Below are 21,214 nucleotides of genomic sequence, written 5' to 3' on the forward strand. Positions count from 1 at the left end.
CTAAGTAATTAAAGAGAAAAACTCAAAGTTATGGCCAAAAGACCCAGGGACTGAGGATGATTAAATCAAGGCCAGCATGGAAAGAAATCAACAAGTGTCAGAGAAAGATGGAAACGCTGGGTTGCCTCTCATTATGGAGATCCCTTTTGGACCAATTCCTGTCATGGGTTCTCTCTTGCGGACCTAGAGTTTTAGATGGATCCTGAAGGAAACTGTGTAGTGGATGTAGCTTCCACATTTCAAAAGCACACCAATTCCCAAATATTTCGTATATTACACCATCTCTTCTTGGTTGCATAGGTACACCTCCTAAAATGTCACTGGGTGGAAAAGGTATGTTGAAGGCTCTTCATTTGAAAGGCATAACAATGCAGTTAATAAATCAATCAGCTCACTGGTCTTCTGGTTAGTAAATTAAAAGACAAAGCTCTTTGAAAAATACCATATGTCACCATCAATGCATAGGTAAGCCTCAGATTTGTATTCCACCCCAAGTGTTGTTTTCTCTTCTTAGAATCTCCTTGATCTTCCTTGTTTGAGCTTTTCTGATATGGTTCTCCACAAAAGTCATCATTTTTCAGCCAGTGAGTTCCTTGTTATTAATAAATTGCTCGGTATATATATATTTATGTATGTATATATTATATTATATATTATATAGTGTACATTATATTTTATATATTATACTATATAATATATACATACATAAATACATATACATATATATACTGACCTGGCTCATTCAAATTCCAACCAAGGGCCACCTTCCCTTCTCTTTAGACAACAATACTAAATGTTATCATAACCCCAACATCCTAGCTAAGGTACAGGAGTGTGATCCCAAAGCTGTATATTGTATCCTAAACTTGTTAATATATGCAGTGTATCCCTACACTATTTTCTAGAATAGTAATTTTCAATAATAGTAATTTCTGTATATGAAATTGTGTTTTGTCAAATGATGCACAAAACTATCATAGGGAAGGAAATTCTATTATAAACTAAAAAAGCAGGAAATCTTTTAAAAATTTGCTTCTTTGGGGAGCCAGAGAAATACAGTGGAATAAATACAGCCTCTTCAATTATTGGTGCCCATAAACTGGGTAGCCACATGCAGAAAACTAAAAATTGAACTTAGCCTATGGCCATGCAGGAACATTAACTCAAAATGGATTAGACTTCAGTATCAGACCTGAAACTCTGAAACTGCTATACAACAACGTGAGAGAGACACTGGAACTCATGGGCACAGCAAAAACATTTTTTCTTTTTTCTTATTGTAATTAATAGAAGGGTTACATTATATTCTCCAAAAACTTCTTGAACAGAGTCCCAGGGTCACAACAGTTTGGAGAGAGACTTGACAAATGGGACTACCTAAAAATAAAAAGTTTCTGCACAGACAAACACATAGCTACTAAAGTAGAAAGACAGCCCATCACCTGGGAAAAGATATTTACCAATAATACATCAGACAAATACTTAAATACCCAATATCTACAGGGAACTCAAGAAACTAATCCCTCCCAAGCCTAACAAACAACTCACTAAATGGGCAAGGAAAGAGAGACTTATCAGAGGAAGAGGTAAAAATGGCAAAGAAACATATGAGAAAATGCTCTTCATCCATAGTCATAAAGGAAATGCAAATAAAGACAACCCTAATCTTACCCCAATCAAAATGGACAATATTCTGAACTCAGACAATAACAAATGCTGGTGGGGTTGTGGAGAAAGAGGAACCCTACTGCACTGCTGGTAGGAATGTAAACTAGTTCAGCCACCCTGGAAGGCAGTTTGAGGTTCCTGAAAAGCTAAAAATAGACCTTCTCTCTGGTCCCGCCATAGCACTTCTATGTGTCTACCTTGACACATAACTCAGGACATGATAAGGACACCTGCTCAGCCATGTTCATATCTGCACTATTCACAATAGCCAAGTGATGGAAAGAACCCAGATGCCCCACTACAGATGAATGGATACAAAAATGTGGTACATATGTACAATAGAATTCTACATAAATGCCAGACAAGATAAAATAATGGCATGTGCTGGAAAGTGGATGAAACTAGAGTGAATCATGTTGAGTGAGATAAGCCAAGACCAAAGGAGCAAAAGGTACATGGTCTCCTTGATATGTGGATATTAGATCCAAACAGTACAAGAGCAATGGCTCAATACTCGGGTACTCAAGGTCATTGACCTGAACTTGGAGATGTAAGTATAACTACATAGACATATAAACCTATGATGGGATATATGTTCTATAGACATTGATATAGTATATAGATCGATATATATCTATGACATATAAATCCTCAGTTTCATTCTAATTATGTTCTGACATCTATATGCCAGTGATTTCATATAGAGATTCCCTTCTTGAATACTTCTTTGTTAAATATGACATTTGACATATGATGTAAAAATCAGTGTTAATAAAAATATTTTAATAAAAAAATGTGCTTCTTTGGCCTGTCATCGAAATGGACATACCTAGTCAGGTGGCTTACATCTGTAATTCTAGCTACTCAGGATGCTGAGATCTGAGGATTATAGTTCAAAACCAATCCAGGCAGAAACGTCTATAAGATTCTTTATCTCCAATTAATTACCAAAAAGCCAAAAGTGGAGCTGTGGTTCAAGTGGAAGAGCAGTAGTATTGAGCAAAAGTGCCGAGGGACAACCCAGGCACTTAGTTCAAGCACCAGACTGGTTAAAAAAAAAAAAAGGATGCATCACTGGGTTTAGAAGAAACAGCAGCAAATACTAGAATGAGAGGCAGAGGTAAGCAAGGAGGTACTGACCCATTCAGAAAATGGTCCTTGTGGGGCACATCACATCAGGAAAATGGGCTCACTTCCTCGTCTTGAGATCCAACCTGCCTGTCACCTGGTTGGGAGGTGTGGTTGTGGTTTGTGATGTAAAGTAACCTCTAACTCTGGGATTGGCCCTGCCACCCTCTTGGACAGCACCTACCTCCCCCTGCCCTGCCCACCTCTATGCTGATAGGCTCTTGCATCCTATACCTACCCATTGTATTTTCCCAATAAACGAGTCTTGCTTTGACCAGTCTCCCTGGCGCATCCTGAGAGTCTTCCCTCCTGTGAGGGGGGCTGGGTGCAGGCCGCCAGTTGGCCCTGACCTTTCTAGGTCTCTTCTTAGTCGGAGCGTGTTCTCTCTGTCCCTCTTGTGAGTCAGGAGGTAAGAAGGACTAAAAATCCCGACAGTCCTCACAGAAACTGTGATTAGCTGTTTCAGCATGCAACTAGTCACTCAGTGGATAAAACACAGAGAGACAATTATAAATCATTTTCTGATACTACCAGGTTCGTTCTTCCTCTTACTATGTTTCAGAAATATCCATTTCCTTTCCATAGGAGGTCTCTCACTATTCATGGACATTCTTCCTGGTATCAACGCTGAATAAGAGAAACACTGTATTGCAATTTTTTCCCTGTATCTGAGACATTGCAGGATCGCTTGGCCATTGTAGAATGAGGAGAAACTAAAAATTAATAAAGTTATATGCTCTACTCCATAGCATTTCAAAAAGAATCCATAGCTAGCGCTAAGAAGCACTTTTACTTAGCAGAGTGTCAAGTAGGCCACTTGGAATGGTGATGGAATAGGAGCTTAGAATTCTCTAGACCCTTTCATTTCCCTGCTAAGCACAAGAATTTACTAAAGATGGCCTAAAAACATAGCTACTGGCACTGAGCATTACTTTAGATGTGGTCTCTCAACTATGAGGAGCAACAGCCTGTAAAGTCAGAACCTAGATTCTGATCCTGGCTCTACACTTTAGGAGTTGAGTGAGTGAGCTTTGATGGTGGTTTGTTTTTGTTTTGTTCGTTTTTGTTTTCATCTCTGAACTTCACAATTCCTTGATCTTTTCAGGTAATATTAGGCTATAAAGTGTTGTTAAATAATGTGTGAATCCATCAATTAGCTTTTTGTAAATTATAGATGCATTATGTCATATGCGTGTTTAGTGTTTAGATTAGATATGCTAATTGTTCAAGTGATTTTTCCATACATAAATTTACTGTACTTTGATCATGTTTGTCCTCTATTACTTCCATATCCTTGCTTCCCTAAACAATCTCCTTACTTTTTTTTTTTTTTTTCGTCAGTCATGAGGCTTAATCTAAGGGCCTTGGCATTGTTTCTAAGCTTTTTCACTCAAGGCTAGTTCTCTACCACCTTGAGTCACAGTGTCACTTCCAGTTTTCTGGAGGTTAATTAGAAGTAACAGTCTCATGGACTTTCCTCACCTTGGCTGACTTTGAACCAGCATCTGGCCTCTCCAAATTTTAAACGTGTGTGTGTGTGTGTGTGTGTGTGTGTGTGTGTGTGTGTGTGTGTGTGTGTGTGTCTATGTCTGTGTCCTGGTACTGGGGTTTGAACTCAAGGCCTTTCAGTCTTGCTCAAGGCTGGTGATCTACCAGTTTGAATTAGTCCTCCACTTTTAGGTTTTGGCTGGCTAATAGAGTCTCTCAGATTCAGACTTCCTTTGAACCAGGATCCTCAGAGCTTAACCCCCTGAGTAGCTAGAATTACAGTTGTGAACCACTGGGAACTGGCTCCGATTATACTTTCTGGAAAATTGTTTTAAGTGGGTTTATTTATGTCTTTTCCTGCAACATGCTTTGATCATACATTCTCCCCCTAAACCGCTCTCTGCCCCTTTCCACCTACTATCACTCCTGTCCCCAATCTTCCTTTTATGTTTGAAGCCTACTTTCTCCGATCTACTTTTCATGTATAAAAGGAAACACTCCAAATTTGTCTTCCCAAATCTGGCTTACTTTGCTTAACATGAAAATCACCAGTTTCTTCTATTATGCAAATAATATTTTTAAAAATTCAAACCCAGGTCTTCGTGCATGCTAGGTAACCACTGTACCACTAGGCCAAATTCCTGGCCTCTTTACTTCTTCATGTATTTTTTGAACATTTTTATTGTCTTTAAGGAGATGTACAAAGGAGTTGCCATTCAACACTGTTGTTTATGATTACAGTGAGTCTTGATCAAGGCCATGCCTTTCAATATAACATTCTTCCCCAATGCTCCCAGCCCAACCCTTCCCTCACTTTTCTTAATTTTCGGGATGTATACTGAATTTTTTGCCATTAAACAAACCAGTTTATATCTACAATGCTTCTTGATCTATGTCATTCCTTCAATATTTTCATCCCCTTTGGATCCAACTCTTCCCTCATCTTTCTCAATTCTATGGCATGTATACAAGAATTCTTGACTGTATTCTCCCCTTTTTCACTTTCCTCTGGTTTTCCTTCTTTCCCCTCTCCCCTAGATCCACTTTCCTTCTTTCAAGTAACCATTTCCTGATACTTATTTTGTTGGGCTTTGACTTAGACTTTCATAACAGCAATACTATCTGAGCTTCCCATAGGGTCTAGTATTCTTCACCAGCCAGTGTGTTTGCAGATATATAGGCACCTTCTAGCTACCACAAATGAGAAAAACCATGTGAGCTTTGTTTCTCCAGGTCTGGCTGCCTTCACTTAATATAATATTTTCCAATGACTTTCTTAAATCTCTTTCTTCAGTGATTTATAGTTTTCAGTGGAAGTCTTTCACTTCCTTAGTTAAGTTTATTACTTGATATTGGCTCTTGTGAATGAGATAACTTTCTTAATTTATTTCACAGTGTGTTCATTATTGTCATATAGAAAATTACTGAATTTCTGTACTGATTTTTCTCTATTATTTTCTGGTAATGTCTTTAGATTTTTTATAAGATTATGTCAGCAAATGCGGATAATTCAACTTCTTTTTCTATTTGTGTTTCTATTTTTTGCGTCATTGCTCTGGACCAGAATCCAAATATTTTATTCAATAAGAGTAAAGAGAGTAGACACACTTGTCTATTTTCTGGTTTTAGAGATGATGCTCTCAGATTTTCCTCATGTAGTACAATATTGGCTATAGGTTTTTTTATTTAATATATTTTAATTGTAATTAATAGAACGGTTACATTATTTTCCCCAGATGGAAGGTGCAGTACTTCACAAACATTGCTACTCTTTCTCATGTTTTTGTCCCCATTTCCATTCTCCTACCCCCTAAAGATTTTTATATAACTTTTATTGTTTTGTGGTACATCCCTTCTATTTGTAGTTTTTTCTTACCTTTATTATATAGAGATATTGAATTTTGTCAAAGTCTTTTGCTGATTTTATTGAGATGACCATGTGATTTTGACATTGATTCTATATTTATATTCTATATAAATATATTTATATTCTATATTAACTGATTTGTATCTGTTAAACCATCCTTGCATACCTGCAATAAATCCCACCTGAGTGGAGTGTGCAGTCCTTTTTTGTTTTTATTTTTATTTTTGTTTTTGTCAGGTGTGGGGCCTGGGTTCTGTCTGAGCAATTCAGCTCAAAGCTAGCAATCTACCACTTGAGCCACAGCACCAGTTCCTATTTTCTGGTGGTTAATTGGAGATAAGAGTCTCATGGACCTTAGTGCCAGGGCTGGCTTTGAAAAATCCTCAGATCTCAGCTTCCTGAGATTAAGTCACATTTGACTTAATTTTTCTCTTCAGTAGGTGATTTCTCCATGGAAGCTGGAACTATCCCCCAAGAACCTTGTGATGGACCAAAAGCCACCATTTGCTTCTTTTTGTGTACCACCACTCCTCCCCCTCTTATGTCTGCATGTTATTTGTTTCCCATTCTTTCACTCTCCCCTTCTTTCTGTCTACATGTGATTCCCTACGTGTCTCTTTCCTTTGACTTTCCTCATTTGCCTCTCCATCTCCAGTTTCATTTCTGTCCCATTCCTTCCTCTTTAATATCCCTACCTCTTTTTTTCTATGTTCCTTTAAATAATATTTTTCCTTTTGCTCTTTTATTTTCTTTCTGAGTCTTTCACCATGGAATCCTGCCAGTTTTTAAATGAACTTTGAACAATCTGTTTTCTTAAAGTCTAGAGTCCGTGTATGACTATGCCTACTCTTTCCCTTCCTCTCTGCTAGGAAGTATACAGTGACTTGATTTCTCTGATTTCTATATTGCTCTCAGTTCAACAGTGGGCTTTTTCACTGGTTAGAATTAAACACAAAATGGCATTTTTCTTCATAGCTTTATGTGTTACAAGATAAGATTGGTATAGATATTTTACTCTCTTCAAAAGTCCACACAAAGTGAAGCCTCTCCTCCTCACCATTTCTTACTTCTCTTCTGGATTAAGTGTCACCTTCTCTGACTTATATTTGTGGGGAAGATTGTCTTATGAGCAGGATTTTACCTTTTTCTTGTCTTAATTTTTAATCAAAAAGCTAATGCCATTACTGGAACCATGTAATGATGAGCTACTTAGTCAAAAGCCAGATGCTATTTATTTTTTTGTATTTTCAGAGGCCAGAAGAGTCCTGAAACCTACTCAGTGTGAATCTGCCTATTAAAGTGAACTGATGCTTGTCTCCAAGTTGCAAATTTAATTGACTCCCAGCTGCACACTGCAAATCAATACAAAAGCACTCCAAGTTTTATGAAAATACTAAATCTCCTCATTTCCCCCTGTAAATGGCTTTATATTTCTTTTACAAGTTCTCTATGTGTTTTCACAGTATCAGATATGTAATTGTGTCATCCCTTGTCCCTTATACCTATATTAATTTAAAGAGCTATTAACGAAATACTAGCTGATAGATGACTACGACTGAGAATCATTAGCAAGCCTGGAACTACATTAAGTGGTTTTGCAGACATTCTTTTAAATTTAAAAACAGATATTCAGTTAATTATATGTATTTAGGCATATTTGAGAATATTGAGGCTCAGAGAGGTAAATGGCACACCTGATTCAACTTCATAAGGAAAAGCACTTGTTGGAATGAGATCTAACTGGTACCAAAATTCCTGTGTGTCTTCTCTCTGCATTGCCTGTTACTACCAGTCTAACTGGTCCACCAGGCACTTGCTTTTATTTTAGATGGCTCAGGTTTCTTGGAGTAATGCTTCAGTGGTTAACATCAGAATGAATGACGGCTCTTGCCTCTGCAAAAGGACACTCCCATTGTAACTTAGGTACAATGACTTAAAATTCTCCCCTATTTTGAGAACAATCATGCTGAAGCAATGACAGTAGAGTGGCTCGAGGCTTGTATCTTAGAGCTATATATTGTATCATGCCATAGAAGAGAAAAATTAAAGATAAAGTAGGAGGAAGATTAACTCAACCTCCTCTGCACCCCAGCAAGACAGAAGAAGGGATGACTCATTCCTCTGCTTATTATTTTGACCTTGTGAGGAATCTGGTTTCGGGTTCTTGGTACCAAAAACCATGTCGATCTACTGCTCGGCCATCCAAGAAAGAAAGGACTTAAAAACATATTTTTTTCCAATGGTTACTTTGACCTCCTCCTCATCTATGGGTATGGCACCATGTAATTTTTAACTTTCACATCTACCCTTCATTTGGAGTCATGTCTAAGTTTCTGGAGCCTCAGCACACCCAAGATCGGGCACATGACAGTCTGCTGGCCACACCCATTCCTAGAACCAAGGACACCCTGCATCTGGTTCTGTCACGGGTCCATGTTGCACAGCATCTCTAGAGGAAGAGTGTCTGTGATGACCCTCTGCTGCTCCTGAGTACTTGCTGTCTATTCTGGGATTACGTACCATGCTCAGAAAACAACTCTCTGCTGGCCACTCGTGGGTCGCATGTGTAATATTCAGGAAGCTGAGAGCTGAAGATCACCATGCTAAGCCAGCCTGGGTAGGAAAGTCTGTGAGACTCTTATCTCCATTAAAGCATCCCCCCACAAAAAAAAAAGCCAGAAGTAGAGCTGTGGCTCATTGAATAGAATGCTATTCTTGAGCAAAAACAGCTCAGGAAGAGCAACCAGGCCCCGTTTAAACCCCAGAACTGCCACTAAGCAGAAAAAGAAAAAGAAAAAAATACAAAAACAAAAACCAGGTTTCATAGAAATATTCAACAATTTTCACTACTCTGCATACTTCTTATTTTCACAAGCTAACCCTGGGAAAGAGGTTAAAAAAATCTGCAACTGATTTCTGCAAGATTGGCCTGTGTAGCCTGGCTGTCTTTGGGCCCTCTCAGCCCCAGAAATCACTTTTTGTTAAGTCTCTTGAGTAGAAGTTTGAGGTGAAAGGGATGGAAATATGCCCTTATATATGATTCTTTCCTCAATGTTGGTGTCTTCTCCATGACGTAAGTAGTGAGGATTGGAAAAGTTAAAATCCAGAGAAATATTTTTTGGTCTTGGTACTAAGGGTTGAAGCACAGAGCTAGGCAGGCACTCTACCACTTGAACCACACCTACGGTCACTTTTTACACTGGTTATTTTTGAGGCAGGGTCTTACTTTTATGCCTGGCCAGCTTTGGCCATAGTCTCTCTGCTTGTACTTCCTGGAGTGCTGAGGATGACAGTTGTCCTCCATTGTACCTAGCTACTGGTTGAGATGGAGTATTGAGAACATCATTTTCGTGGGTTGGTTTCAAACTTCAATCCCCCTACTTCTTCCGTCCAAGTAGCTAGGATTATAGGCTTGAACCACTAGGCCCAGCAAAAGAAGCATTTCTTTGTTTGTCTGCTATCTGTTGTGATATGCATCACTATAGGCAAGAAATTGAGAATGGGCTCATTGCATGTTTGGAGGGAAAAAAAAAATCCAAGTACAAAATGAGGGGACCAGGGGGGTGAGGAAGGAGCTATGAATATTTTAAAAATGATCTTTTCATCTTTGCTGCATAGCCTTCAGACTAGCAGAATTTGGAGTTACTAAGCCTCGATAGCCTTGAGCAAGGAACAAAGTGAGAGCTGTGTTTTCTTCACAGGTATGTATCACTTCCGTCTCCACAGACATGAGTCTGAATGGGGTCACAAGGGAGAAAAAACAAAACCAAGAACAGCAGCACACCCCTGTCATCCAGCCATTCATAGACTAATGCAGAAGAATTTTCTGTGCACAATAGTTCAGGTCCTGCTGGGACAGAACAGTGAGATCTCATCACCAAACATGGGAAGATGGAGAGATGCAGGATTGTTCCACACCTACCATGAGTCGGGTTCTGGACTGTGCAGCTTCATTTGTGTCATTGTCATCTTTGATTGTCACGGAGTAGGCGTTAGCATGTCTACTGTCATTCTTCCTGTCTCAAAACTGCTTCAGATCTGAATACCTACTTTTAAAAATTAGATATTTCTAAATAGCAAATGCATCATTTCCAACTGATTGCGTACCTGTTGTATGTAAGATGTAGTTGGGTGTGAGATTGTGGATGTAGATGAGACCTAAAGGAATGTGGGAAAGTGGGAGCCCAGGAACCAGACAACTACTTTCCTGAGTGCAGAAAGGCTCAGGGCAAGTCTGATGAGTAAGAGCATCTGAGGCAGACTAACAAAAGGTGCCCAGTCTTTACCCCAAGTAAAGAAAAAAGCAGTTGAATGCTTTTAGATCCAATTTATAAGTTCTGCTTTTGGTTTCTGAAACCTGCATGCAGAAAGGAAATTGGAGCAGGGAAAGCATGAGGGGAAGATGAAAGTCAGTGAGGAGGGTATGGCAGTCATCTAAGAAGAAACACTGGTGACTGGATAATGAGAAAAAAAATCAAAAGCTACATGGTGCTCCAGGCATGAGAGGAGAAAGAAGAAGAAAGAATTTTGGGGGAGAAATCATTTCTTTATTCCAATTTTCTTTGCTATAATCATGCCCCAGGTCTGCACATAACCATTTTGTCACCGTTTATAAACATAAAAAGAAGTACTACATATGTGCACATACGATATCTATAATATATTATAGTTCAGTATATATAATATATATCACCAACATCGACTGGGCAAGCATATATAAGCTGTAAGAATTTGGAGGTATTCATTCAGTTGATTCTTAAGACGAATTTGGAAGATTGGACTACAATTACTCATTTCTTTTAATGAGGAAGCTGAGAAAGAAGGAAACATAATATGCCTTAGCCACGTTTCAGCCTCTCTGACCTTAATTATGAGCACGTTTGCATTAATATGTTACAAAATAGGAAATGATCAAAAATATTAGGAGATGGAGATTTACCCGTGTGTGCCTAGATGAATTACAGCTCTGAAGTAATAATGAAAAGATCCCAAAAATCAATGAGACTGACTATAGTAACCGAGCTCCTTCATGATAGCTTATATGTTACCAGAGGAAACATACAAGAGGACAATGGCTCAGGTAAATACATCAGAGGATATAATAGTTGTCACAGTAGGTCTTGTTAATACACACTCCAAGATTGGAAATGTACAAGTGTAGTGAGTGAGCAGCTTGCATTCATTTCTTTAGTTTACTAGCTCCTGAATACAAGTGGACATTAATGTTGATATTGCCAGGCCCAAATAACTTTGTGATATCATTTGGACAAAATGTGATCATTTATTCAATTCTAAAACAGTTTTTGCTTGGTAATGAGTGAGTCATGATGAGGAAGCAAATGCAGGAAATTTGAAAGAAAATTAATGGGTGATTCAATTCCTTCCCTTATGGAATACTTCCTCCTTAGCTGTGATTTTCAGGGGGATCTTGTACTCTTCCCTACCATTGGCTCTGAAGTTTTACAACCTAGCTCCTACTCTACTCCTAGCTCTACTGCTCTCTGTTGTCGGAGAATACCAGAGCCCTGAAATTATGGGGTCAAATGTCTCTCTTCTTCAATGTATTGATTTGAACTTTTTTGCATGAAAGTTATTGGCTTCATTCTTCCTCAGATTCAACACTCTTCTAAGAAGATGATCAAACTTCACTGTAAAGAAGCCCAGGCTTGCTTGGGTACTGGGCACATAGGCTTTCACTGACCCCTTCCTTTGTAAAAAGCATTTGAACAATTAAAGAGCATGGGTGTTTTTTCCTCATGTATGGAAGTTAGACCTAAAATACACACACACACACACACACACACACACACACACACACACACACACGCACACACACACCTATATGCAAACAGACACAATGAAACTGACTAAAAGTATGGTGAATAAACCATTAATAGTTTACAAAAATATGTCAGGAGATTGAAACACATCTTGCCTCAAGGGGTGAGGGTAAAACAGAGGGAGGACAGGGAGAGAGGAAGGATAGGTGACTACATTAATAATATTGAATGTCCATTTATGAAAATGGAACTAAGAAGTTTGAGAAGATTCACTAGACGTTATGTTGAAAATGAAGGATTTACCTTTGGGGGGGGACAGGGATAGAAAAGCTGGGAGAATATGTGGAAAGAGGTGACACTATTCAAAAAGAAATGTACTCATTACCTGCCCTATGTAACTGTAACCCCTCTGAGGATCACCTTTATAATAAAAATTAATTAAAATAAACAAGCATCTGAATACGAATGGAACTAGAGGAGGAAGAGATAGATTGAGGCACTGGTCAAGATGTATTATACACGTAAACGCACATGTTAAATTGAAACTCCTTTATACAACTGTTTGAAGAGAATAAAAACATTAAAATACATTGCACAGGGATGCCAATATGAGACGAATGCTTTAAGAGAGCTACAAACCTAAAAATAAAGCAAGACCCATCGTGGGCATTGCGTACATGCATCTGGGAAGCAGAGCCTATAGCATTTTCTTCAGAACATTCACTAACTGCAGGTGTGGTCTGCCTACTTGTTTCTTCTCTGCCTTCCCCTCACTCGGCACTCAGTCCTGGGACCTTAAGAAAGCCACTGACTCCTTTAACCTTCTTCCCACAGCACTGCAGAGAATGCTGAAGACATTTTAGAATTTTAATATTTATTTGAATGAATCAATAATGATGTTTTCTTTATGAAGTTATTTCCTTAGGTTAAGCCTCCTTAGTGACTTTTTTCCCTTTTCTCTCTTTCACTTCTTCCTTGACTCCTTTTCCTCCATCTTTCATTTATTTACTTACTTATGTATTTATTTGTGATAAAACTGGTATTGAACTAAAGGCCTCATGCTCTTTAGGCAAATGCTCTACGCCTCCCTCCAGCTTCACCCTCTGTTCTTTGTTATTTTCCGAAGAGCCTCTCATGCTTTAGCCTGTGTCTTGGGACGTGTTCTTCTTACTTCCATTGTTTGAGAAGCTGGGATGCAGACCTGCACCACCATACCTGGCCTGTTTTGCCTTTACACAGTGCCTGGGTTCTAACCCAATACTCTACATATGTGGATGAGGAAATGACTAAGTTGAACTTAAAGAAAATGAGCAAAATGAAAACAAATACAAAGTAATTGAAACTTTCATCAAGCTGTATTGTATGCCAAAAGATGACAATTTTGTATTTTAAAAAAGAGTGAAAGCAATAATCAAATAGTAATAATCAATTCAAGTAAATCTACTTATATAGCAGGGTAACTTTAGGCTCTGCAACTTTTTAGCATGACAAACTCAGACCAAGTTTACTTCAGCCTGATTTCCATTTCAGAGTTTTAATCTAATCAAATTGAATAAATTAATCAGAAACATCTGCCTTGCTCAAGAAATGCCTTGATCACTAAATTAGCTTTAATGAGACAAGCAACTAATTATATTATCCCTCTGATATGAGGAAAGGTTACATTACAAAAGGAATGAGCTTCAGTGTGAGAAAGCACAGATAATGTGCAAGGATAATTACAACATCTGAGAATTTGGAAATCACCAATAAAATGTCATCTCTATATATCTGCTGTTGATAAACTTAAAGTTTTTCATGTTTGAGAAAAATAAAGCACATTTGTTAAGCAAAGTTTGTATAATACAAGCAAGTCAAACAAGGACATAGCATCCTAATAAGTGGAAAATATTTATAATTAGTATGTACTATAATAACTATTACTTGTCATTAATACCATTATTAATGATATTAATAATAAATGGGAAATCAATGTTCACATTTTGTTGTAAAGAGAGTCATTGTTTAGTTTGCCCTTTTGCATGTGCGTATGTGTGTCCGTGTAGCATTTGTACAAGATTATGTATTTATTCTCTTTTCACAGTAGAATTTAAATCATAAATGTGTGTGTGTGTGTGTGTGTGTGTGTGTTTATGTGTGCCAATACCAGAGCTTCAATTCAGGGACTGCGTGCTGTCTGTTAGCATTTTTTCTCAGTGCTCTGTGCTCTATCACTTGAGCTTCTTCAATTTTGTAGTTTTGTTTTGTCAATCTTGGAGCTTAAATTCTGGGCCTGGGCACTATCTTTGAACTCTTTAGCTCAAGTCTACCGCTCTAACACTTGAGTCACAGCTCCACTTCTGGTTTTCTGGTGGTTAATTGGAGATAAAGAGTCTTACAGAGTTTAGTGCCAGGCTGGCTTCAAACCATGATCCTCAGATCTCCGCCTCCTGAGTAGTTAAGATTATAGGCATTAGCCACCTGTGCCTGGCTGCTTCTTCTGATTTTTTGATGGTTAATTAGAGATAAGAGTCTGACAGATTTTCAGATCTTCAGATCTCAGCCTCCTGAGTAGCTGGGATTAGAGAGATGAGTCACTGAAGCATGGCTCATACTAAAATGTTTTACTTGTCTTTTTTGATTATGTGTCATATACATTCTCCTGTGGCAATAATAGTCTTCTATAACATGACCATAATGTATTTCAATATTATGTTATGACTAGAATATTTTCAGTATTTTACTATTATACTGAAAAGAGGCCTCAGGTCTATTTCTTTTAAAAAGTTATTAGCTTATCTATGAATACGTACAAATGTGTGACTGTTATAGATACACACCCCTGTCACTAACTCCTTTCCCTCTTCTATAATATATAATTTCTATAATATTCATGCATAGGCCAGATGTGTGGCCCAGTGGTAGGGTGCTTGCCTAGCATGTATGTATCCCTGAGTTCAATTTCTTGCTACCACGTACACAGAAAAATCCTGAAATGGTGCTGTGGTTAAGTGGTAGCTCACTGTCCTTGAAGAAGCCCAATGACAGTGTTCAGGCCCTGATTTCAAGCTCCAGGACTGGAAAAAAAAGAAAATGAGAGAGGGGGTGAGGGAGGGAGGGAGAAAAGAAGGAAGAAAGGTAAGAAAATTCACACACCCCTGTCAGCCTCTCCTTCTCCTTCTTTTCTCACCCATTGATTAAAATTTGGGGTGTTACTGGGCTTGACAATAAAGCACTGTAGGGCCGGGAGTTTGGCCTAGTGGTAGAGTGCCTGGCCAGCATGCACAAAGACCCAGGTTTGATTCCTCGGTATCATATATATAGAAAAGCTGGAAGTGGTGCTGTGGCTCAAGTGGTAGAGCACTAGCCTTTAGAAAGCCCAAGGACAGTGCTCAGGCCCTGAATTCAAGGCCCAGGACATAAAAATAAATTTTAAAAAAAGATTTTTTTCAAAAAAAAATTGTGCCACTTAAAGCATGGGCCCAGTTTTTATTGTATATACACAATAGTCTTAATTTCCTTGAAATAAATTCCTATATGTATATTATATGACTAGAAGATAAATAAAATATTAAGCCTCTAAATATACCCTGCTCTTCTTGTTTGTTATATTCAAGCAAACTAATACTGCCATGCCATTAATGCATTCAAATGCCAACCTTGTCAGGTATTGAGAATGAACCAGTATCAAAGTGAAGAATTTTGCTTCAACAAACTTAGTAAAATCCTTGCTGGAAGTGAACTCTACAGAGACAGTCACAGATGGCAAGGTCACACTTTAGCCAAAAATAAGAGCTCACAGGAGTTGGAGTGAGTTTAGTTGAAGAGAGATACTTGGCCGGCAAATTTTTTCTAGGAGCATATTGTCATTATGGAGAGGAAACCTCTCCCTGGAGACAAACATAGAATGCTATCCATGTGCCTTTTCAATTTACTCTCTTTTTATTTGTTTTAGGGGAAAGCTTTTGCAGATAGACCTTTTTCCCTCTAAAAACGGTGATTTTTCAAGAAGGTTTAGCTTGTATTTGCATACATACATGTGTGTGTTTACCAATTATGCCATATTTCTGTCGCAATTTTTAGGGTTTAACCTTATTAAGAGTTTTCACCCTTTGAAGGGTTCTGAGACTTTATGTTTGTCTTCTTGTTTCCTACAGGGAAGACATCCCAAATATTGGAAACACCATGGCTAAAAATGTCTAGTTTCTAAAATTGAGAAAAGTTGGAAAATTGTCAAAAATGCTTGTGGAAAGTTTGTGCTGTTCTCACATGTCATAATCAAACACTTATTATCTGTAGCTTGCCACAGGGTGCTTGGAGCCTCTTAGAATGTTTGAATTTTTCCCCACCTATCTCTTGTCCTTGAGAAATATATCATCTGAGCAAAAAGGAAGGTAATCAGACTATAAAAGAGATGAGATTAAAGAGAAAAATAACTTTTCTCCTGTAAAAGAGGAGTTGTCCTGTCTTGTTAGGCACACTATCTAAACAAAAATCTAACTTTATTTCTCTTAAAAATGGTAGAAGCCCCTGTTTGTTTTTTAAGACTCTTCTGAATCAGAATTTGAACTAACTCTGACTAACAGGGTCAAAGTGTACCTTTGTAGTTTGTCAAAGGAACAGCTTGCAAAGCAGTCTAAAAATGTAAGCAAGGGAAATGTTTAAGGCTCAAAACTATTTAAGGCAGTTTACAAACCACTTTATATGTAAATTTTGTTCCAAAACATTGAATATACTCATAAGTTATCCATTTCTTACAGCATTTGCTTGACATAGGAACTCCCTTTGTATCCATCTGCATCTGTGAAAATGGACTGACTAGACAGTCAAATAATTAAAAGATATTTCTGAATATTTTCCAACCAAACATTTTTCTTCATCCCATCGATGGTTCCCAAACTTGGAGAATCTGTAAAATTCTACAGGAGACATGTGGGTAAGTGAAGTCAGATGAGAAAGTCAAAGCATTCATCAAGAGTTCCACTTGAGTGCTGTAGCTTGTAGGTACACTGACTACAGTAAGGTAGCAGACCGAATATTTCCATACATCACCCTGACAACAAAATAAATTTTTTGAAAAAAGACGTACTATGCAATGTAGGAAACACTAGAAATTTTTTTCTTGAGTAAAAATTCAACTCCAACATTTGAATAATGCTTTTCTAGTTGGCCCTTTTTCTCATCTCCTTACAATCTTTCTCTGCTCTCCACTTCCATGACTTTCGACTATTTTAGATTGGTTGTATACATTGCATAAAGTAGTCCAATGCAGTGGTTCAGAGGATAGGGCTTGGAAGGACTGGAGTATGTAGTCAGGTATGGTTAAAACTATGTGAAGTTATTTCTTTTTTCTTTTGTTCTCGCTCCCCCCACCCTGGTTTATTCCCTGTTGTCACTGTATCTGATTTTGGTAGCTGGTGTATTGTATATTAGGAAATGGAAGGGAAACAATAAAATGGTGAGGCAAAGGACAGAAGGTGAACCAATGTAAGAGAAATACACACAAGACAATATGTTGGAAATGAGCTCTACAATTTGGAAGGAGGTGTGGGGGGTGGGAAAGAAAGTGAGAGAAAAATATGGGAGGGGGGTAACAATGTATTCACTACGTTACATATATAACTGTAACCCCTCTGTACATCACCCTGACAATAAAATTCAATTTTAAAAAATTAAATGCAGCACACAGACATAAATTGCTTTTGTTGTTGAAAAAAAAGTAAGCATTTGGGTCTAGTGTTACATAATAACAGCAGCTCCTGTGCCGTGTTGGAGGCTCACAAAAAGTCAGTGCTGAAATGGAGCAAGAATGAAGATGCTTTTTCTCCACCAACCCACTGCAAGTCAGTAAAGTGATTGCTTTCAACACGATGAGTGCAGATCTCCCCCCACGCCTGTTCATGTTTACTAGATGTCCTATGTGGTCAACAATGTGCCTTAATTAAACATGCTCAGGGGAAGAGGTGAACATGAATCACACCCAGGTGGGGCGTGGGAAGGGAGAAGAGAAGAGAAGGGAGAAGAGGAGAAGAGGAAAGGGGAGGGGCAGGGAGTTGAGGGGGGGTGTCATTCAACACACTTGAATTAGGCAGCCATTAAATTGAAGTTGAGAATGAGGGGTAATTAATCGGGACTAAATAAACAGATATCCTAGCTGCCATTGTTGTCCAAGTTCATTCCCAAAGCATTCATTGAATAATGATACCATGGGCACTTTTCTAGGCACAGTTGTGAACAAAACTGAAAGGGATTTCATCTCATTAAATGTATTCTCCAGTAGAAAAATCCATAAAACAGATAATAGATCATAACTTGATGTGTGGCTCAGTAGTAGGAACTCTTACATAGCATGGTGAAGATCCTGGGTTTGAGTCTCAGCACCACTACTCCCTTCCTCCCCCCAAAAAACCCAGAGATAACATTATCAATTTGGTAGTAAGTTAGGTCAAAAGTCCCATGAAGCAGCATCTGACAAAAGTCACATGTGACAAAGGTGTCAGCATGTGGATTACTGGGAAAATGAAATCATTTGAAGGAAAGTTCCAAGGCAAAGGCATGAGGACAAAAAGCACTCATCTTTCTAGCGGCTTATCACAGTAGTGTCCTAATGAGGAAATAAAAAAGAGAGAGGGATACAGTTGGAGAAGTAGGTTGGAGTTGAATCATCAAGACACTGTACCAGGATCAAAGCAATAAGGGAACACAAGTGCCTTTCAATTTCAGGCAAACAGAGCCAAGTTGATCACTTTAGGCCACCATGAAGCACTGAAAAGGGAAGAGCCATGAGCTTGTGAGGGCTGTGTGTGAGATGATAGTCCCAGAGTGCCTGCCTTTCTGGATGGAGATCTGACAGGGTTGGGGGCAGCTAGAGTAGATGCTCACAGAGTGAAGATCATAAATACTTAGCCTGAGGTGTTAACAGTGGGAACAGAGGGACAAAGAGAATCAGGGCATTTCTTGAAAGTGGCAACGGTATGCTGGCAGTTACCTGTAGTCACTGTGAACCTGAGAAGAGGGAAAGGGGAGGAGCCGGCACAGCTTCTTACCACACTGGTAAAGGTAAAGAAGGAACTGATGAGGATGTCAGTGGGCAGATGCACAGGCACCTTTGGAAGTAAGGTTTGATTGGCTGAAAAAAAAAACATATTGTAATGTAGAAATTAATTGAACTGCCAGCCACCAGCACTTCTCTTGAATATCTCTGTTGTCTCACTTCAGAACTCTGTCTTTCCGTGAATGTTTCTATTAACTTGTCTATATTTTCATCCCTTTGTAATTCTGGGCCTGCAAGATGACCCTGTTACTCTTGTATCTCCATGTTGGTAGTACAGTACTTTCGCCCAGCCAGGTAGAGCATTAGTCCTGATGTTCAAGTTCAGAGTTCTGTTCTACAAAGCCCTCTTTCATGTTCATCCTGTTCATTGAACTGGATGGGATACAGCAAAACTTCCTTTCTTCCTTCAGAATTTAGCCAATATGGTGAGTCTTGAGGCCACTCCAGGAAGACCAGATGTGGGAGCTGTTGGTGTTATATGTGTCCTGTGGAATTCTAAGTCATCTCCCTGTGGCCAGGTTTCAATTGCAGAGCGCAGAGAAGTGAATTATCTTTGTTTTCATGGAGACAAACCAGAAGTATGTTCTAAGCGGCCCTCCTTGCCAGCTAACCTCACAGCATGGAGCAAAAAGTTTAAATTTCTGAGCTTGTGCCAGTGGATCACATATGTAACCCTAACTACTCGGGAGGCTAAGTTCTGAGGATTATAATTTAAATCCAGTTCAGGCAAGAAATTCTGTGAGATTATTGTCTCCAATTAATCACCATATAATGCTAGAAGCAGAGAAGTGGCTCAAATAGTAGAGCATCAGTCTTGAGTCAAAAAGTTAAGGAAGCTGGGGCCAGGCGTTTGGCCTAGTGGTAGAGTGCTTGCCCCGCATGCACAAAGACCCAGTTTCAATTCCTTGGTACCACATACATAGAAAAAAAAGGCCAGAAGTGGTTCTGAGGCTCAAGTGGTAGAGCTCTAGCCTTGAGAAAGCCCAAGGACAGTGCTCAGGCCCTGTGTTCAGTTTCAGGACTGGCAAAAAAAATGTTAAGGAACGATATATGCTCAGGCCCTAAATTCAACCCAGTACTGGCACACACACACACACACACACACACACACACACACACACACACACACAAATACAAACTCTACTACCTTCTAGAATAGCTAGCATTTAAGATATTGGCTCAAATAATAATATCTAAATGCCTTCCAAAGGACCCTGTAGATGATTTTTCTTTTAATAATTCTGCGAGGACATCTCTCTAGCTGTAGACAGCATCCATCCAGATCAGCTTTCTTTCCTCAAGACAACTTCTCCTTTGTCTGTCCCTTATTCCTGCATTCTGCCTCTATCTGGTGGAAAACGGTGGCTAACCTGATACCTAACCAATGTGGCACTTGTGTTATATGACCTTAGTCCTCGCACTGTCACCTGCTTAGGCATAAAGGTGTAGACACATTCAAGGCAGACAGGCTGTGTCTTGCCTGCCTCAGGGCCTGGGTGCTATATCTGGACTTTTATTTTGCTCAAGGCCAACACTCTGCCACTTGAGCCATACCTCTACTTCTGGGTTTATGATGGTTAATTGGAGATAAGAATCTAACAGAATTTCCTGCCCAGGCTGGCTTCAAACTGATTCTTAGATCTTAGCTTCCTGAGTAGCTAAGATTATAAGAGTGAGCCACTGGCACCTGGCTTAACTTAGCTTTTGAATTTCAACCAAAAATTCCAAACATGGCTTTTCTAGTGAAACAAAGGAAGAGCAATGCTTCCCCTGTGTGGTGGAATTTGATATTTCACTTTGAATAAACTGAGTTAACCATCATTACTGCAGGTTGAAAGTAAGTACTATTGAAAGCTTTGTATTTTTATTTTAAATAATCGAACATCAATTATAAGGAGGACCCCTCACACAAAAAAAAACTAAAATGAAAGAGGCAATAGATAATTTGTATGGTAAGAGGAATTTCTTTTGCTTGTCTTCTTAATTTCCAAACTCAATGAGTAGCATCTAGCTATAAAAAAAAGCAAAACATATTTTTTAAAGATTTCATTAACACTGATTTTTACATCATATTTCAAATGTCATATTAAACAAAGAAGTATTCAAGAAGGGAATCTCTATATGCAATCACTGGCACATAGATTTTAGAACATAATTAAAATTAAGCTGAGGCTTTGTATGTCATAGACACATAGTAATCTATATAATAAAACGTATGTCTATAGAGTATATATTCCATCATAGAAATTT

The sequence above is a fragment of the Megascapheus bottae genome, chromosome 9 (assembly GCF_031878675.1).
Source record: "Megascapheus bottae isolate mThoBot1 chromosome 9, mThoBot2.hap1, whole genome shotgun sequence".
In the NCBI taxonomy this organism is placed as follows: domain Eukaryota; kingdom Metazoa; phylum Chordata; class Mammalia; order Rodentia; family Geomyidae; genus Megascapheus; species Megascapheus bottae.